This window comes from Ixodes scapularis, unplaced genomic scaffold, assembly GCF_016920785.2.
Source record: "Ixodes scapularis isolate PalLabHiFi unplaced genomic scaffold, ASM1692078v2 PGA_scaffold3__209_contigs__length_174095766, whole genome shotgun sequence".
Taxonomy (NCBI): domain Eukaryota; kingdom Metazoa; phylum Arthropoda; class Arachnida; order Ixodida; family Ixodidae; genus Ixodes; species Ixodes scapularis.
In genome coordinates, this window is record NW_024609868.1 from 41,392,607 (window position 1) to 41,397,582 (window position 4,976).

A 4,976-nucleotide genomic window follows, 5' to 3' on the forward strand; every position below is an offset into this window, starting at 1 on the left:
GTCTTCTCATGTCGCCGCTTGATGTTTCGCAGGAAAGACGCAATTTCGTTAAACAAGAAACAACAATCAGGCGGTCGGGACTCGCCACGTTTTGTTTTCTTCAAGCGGGGTAGTGGTCTTCAAAAATAATGTCTGAAAAGGCTTATTTCGGTATTTTTTATGGTCCTGAAGTGTTAGCCGGTTTCTGCCTTTTCAATGCACTCATATTCTGAAATTGGAAAGCATCACGATTTATCTATAAGAAGGTATACAAGATGTAAGTACTGATGCTGATCTCTCACTTTCTAGGTATCCATGTGGGTTGCCCGAATAATCCTCAGGGATGCCAATATCTGTGCTCCAAAAACCTACGTAGCAAACGCTACAGATGCGGCGGCTACAAGAACCAATTCTGTAGATGCTTTAGACCGTGATATCTCATCAACAATTGACGGGCAATGTGTAATAGTAGTACAACTGCAAGAGTGCATTTCCCTTTCCCGTACAGGAAGGGACCCCATCTTTTCCTGCAGTGCTGGTCGAAGGTTATAATTTTATTCAGCATGACGGGAGTGATTACCTAAAACATTACGTCGACAAAAATAAAGTTGCGCGACTACAATCTCTACCCTACGGGGTCCAAAATATAAAAACCGGTTCGAGTCAACTTCGTACCATTATTGCATGTAGCCCCTTAAAGTCTTCACGCAGGCGCGGCCTGTAATGAAGAAGAAAATGAATAAAACGTACAATTCCTCACGAAATCAGTTTCTTGCGATTATTCTTTGTTTCAAGGTGGTTAAATATTTAGAATATGCACACGATGCAAGACACGCGCCCTACTCACGATCTCCCAAATTGGCGCCTACTAGAAGCTCTTTAGTGGAATTTTCTATGGGCGTCCAGTAATAACCAGGAAGCCCCACTACTCGTTGAAGAACAGGGCCGTTTCACGCCATGTTTTGGCACTTTTTGGGCGGTGACCCGCTCTTCACCCCATGCTTACACCAGTGTGATGAGAGCACCTGGCCACTCAGTTGTTCGTTGGTTGCAAGTTAAGGCCATATGTCGGAATTGGATGTCACTGCTGCGGCGGTTGCTATACTCCCGTCACGTGGCATTGCGTTTATCTTGGAACTTTGGTGCTGGAGGCCCGTATCCAGTACGAGAGAACCTGAAAATATTTGGAATTGTCGCCAAAAAGCGAAGGTTCCAGTTCGAAAATTTTTAACTTTCGAATCCCTCCAACCTACAAATACGCGAAGCAGGCAGCTTCCAGGTTTTAGAAAGCTCGTGTTTGACGGTTTCTGATACCATCAAAGTTCAAGTGGCAAACATTCGGAAAATCCGAAGATTGTTCTAGTTGAGAAGCTGAAAGTTCATTCTAAAACTTTAAGATCTTATCTTAAAAAAAATTGCTAACTGAGTTCATCCGATCTACGGAGAATTTTTACACCTGTCCCTGCTACACAAATGTTTTTTTGCCTGTAAATTTTGTCACAGGGCTAACACCAGCGGCCTTAAGCGTCATCAACATTATAAACACCATCATAATCTTTTTTATGGCGAGCAGTAACTTTTACTTGTTGTACGGGCGATAATTATATATAAAGTCAATTTTAAAGAATGAGATACGTCCCGTATGTCATTTTTTACTGTCTCAAGTAAAAGGTTAATGACATTCTAACTGAAATTGACATTCCCAACCCAATGAGTTCAGAAAAAAGTATTCGCAGCTCCTTCATGGCTAAAATAGCAATATCCTCGATAGTGACGCAGCGAAGATCAGCAATGTAAAATTGTTATAACACAAATGGCGGAACAAACTTTTAGTGCGTATATGTGCTGCTGCTACATTAGTTATTTTCTATCTCTGTCATTAAAAGATATATCGTTAAATGATATAAAAGCCTGATATACTGTGCCCTAAAGCAAAAAGTGGAGGTATCCTTTCTACTATCAGCTTTTGATCGTAATTTGGTATTAGGTGCCTGCCATTTTGCTTCAAATTTGTAACCAACTTGCGTCAAATCCAGCAATAAAGTCTAATAATACCGCACAAAGTAAAAAAAAAAGAAAAAACAGGTCCATTGTTTAATATTCTGATAAACCATTGGACCACTATAAGCTGTGCCGTGGGTGCATTTTGTGTGCGTTATGATTTGTTACGCTGTGTTTATTTATATTATTTTATTTATTTATTTGTTTCAAAAACCTTCAAGGTAAGTACATTGAGATGGGAGAGAGCTGTAAAATATTAACCTCAAAGTGCACATATTAATAATAGCATGTTTAAACAAAACAATATCAGTGATGTTAGCATTGCTACGTCTGCGATGGGAAACACCCTTCCTGCACTTTACCCTTTGTTTCCCGGGAAGATTGAGCCCGGAACCGTGTGGACGTCGCCACATTTAGGAGCGAGGCTGAGCCGGATCCTTCTCCTGGCTGGGATTACGTTGGCCGGAAACGGGGTCACTCGACACTGGAACCCGGGGGATTACCGGGCGAAGTTTCCGGGTGACGGCGCGCCGGCTGCGGGACCTTCGTGGGTGTGCTTGGGTCGGATTAGCCTCCGAGGCTACTGACGGATAATCCGCCCAAACCCTTTCCTGAACCACTTCGCCGCCTAAACCAGGGATCGTCACTTATCTCGGCCAACGTCGTCTCCCGGGTGGACAATTCGCTACGACGCAACCTAGCATTGTAATGGGTACGGAATCTTGGTTAATCGAAGAGATAGCTGACGAAGAAGTTTTCCCTTCCAATTATTCTGCCTATCGAAAGGATAGAACTACACATGGTGGTGGCGTTTTTTTACTGATAGCAAACGACCTTCAGAGTTCGCAAATAAATGTTCCTTGTTCATCGTGTGAATCGGTTTGGTGTAAGATTTATCTAAATTCCGGGGAAACCCTAGCTATCGGATCATATTACCGGCCCCCCAGCGCAACCCATGAATCACTGTTATCCCTATCTGATGAGCTGTCTTCCATCTCAAGTGATTATCTTGTACTTGGGGGTGACTTTAACCTGCCTGACATAACATGGCACGATAAGCAAATGTTAACTACCGGCTCTTCGATATTATACACGACATTTTCTCACTTTGTCTCAAGCTTTGGGTTGTCTCAATACGTCACTGAACCAACCAGAGTGGACTTCAATAGATCAAGTACACTAGACCTCCTTCTTTGCGATTCCAGAACAGTTGTTTCTGCAGTCACAAACCTTCCGGGCATTAGCGATCACGACATAGTTACAGCAAGTATACAGTGTAAACGTCCGCTATCGGCTCAGCAGTCCCCACGCAGGATTTATTTTTACGACCAGGGCAATTACGCTAGACTTGGTGACGACCTTGTAGCGTTTTTTGCCATTTTTGAAATGCACAGCTATGAGATGGACGTTGAAACCCTGTGGAACATTTTTAAAACTAAGCTTACTGCCTTAATCGACACTTACATCCCACACAAGCTATTCTCTCCAAGAAAGCAAAAAAACAAACCTTGGATAAATAGAGAGTTACGGCAAATTTTGAGGAAAAAGAAGCGCGCATACTTAACTTTCCGCAGGACTTCTATTGCCGCGTCCCTTAATCGGTTACGCGACCTAAGTAAACTCTACAAAAGAAAACTTAAATTAGCTAAAAATGTTTTTCAGAGCACTTTAAGTGACCGTCTTAAAAGGAGCCCTAAAGAATTCTGGAAATTGGTAAAAAGCAACAAGAAGGACCAGGTTGGCATACCACCAATTGAAGAACTTGAACAGACCATACACGATGACCAAGCAAAAGCTACATGCTTTAGTAGATACTTCCAATCAGTTTTTTCTCCCCCAATAACTGCGGTGCACTTGGCTCTGCCAAACGCAGTAAATGAATTCCGTGACATGCCGGAAATTGAATTCCACTCTGACGGACTGGTTAAACTTCTGGGGTCACTTAAAACTGATAAGTCTCCAGGCCCTGATGGCATTCCTAACAAGATTCTTAAGGAATGCGCAGGTATACTCGCTATGTTCTTGCACGTCCTGTTTACCAGATCTATATCAGATAGTATTTTGCCTTCTGACTGGAAGAAAGCTCATGTTGTGCCTGTGCATAAAAGCGGCCCCAAAAACAAAGTTGAAAATTACAGGCCCATATCGTTGCTAAGCACGTCTTCTAAACTTATGGAACATGTGATCTACACAAGTATCGCTCAACATTTACAGTCAAATAATTTTTTCACTCCATCCCAGCACGGGTTCCGCCCAGGCTTGTCATGCACTACTCAGCTAGTAGAATTTTACCATGACCTAGCAAACGCATACGATAAAGGCCTTCAAACAGATTGTATTTTTCTTGATTTCCGGAAAGCTTTTGATCTCGTGCCACATAAATTTATTCTGCATAAAATGAAGTCCTTAAAAATAGATGGTAAAGTTCTTGGGTGGTTAGCAGATTACCTAAGTGGCAGGACTCAAGCAGTGTTAATTAATGGCAAGTCATCAGATTTTATTTCCGTCACTTCTGGTGTACCCCAGGGTTCGTTGTTGGGGCCGCTTTTATTTTTAATATTTATCAATGACATTGTTGTAGACGTTTTTTCTAGTATACGCCTGTATGCTGACGATTGTATAATTTATCGAGCAGTAAGTTCGGTCAACGATTGTATCACTCTGCAGGCCGACCTTGACCGCATAGCAAACTGGTGTAGTACTTGGGGAATGGATTTGAACGTTAACAAATGTCACTTTGTCCGTGTAACTAGAAAGCGTAACCCTATCACCACCATGTACCAGATTAACGACATTCCCATCAACATGTCACCACAAGTAAAATATTTAGGCGTTTACTTTTCCCACGATTTGTCATGGCGCTTTCACATTGAGTATATGACTGCTAAAGCTAATCGGATGCTAGGCTTCATCAAACGTAATTTCAAAAATTCTCCTCAAGAGGTCAAAAACACCCTGTATCTCACAAATATTCGGCCCATTCTAGAGTACGCTTC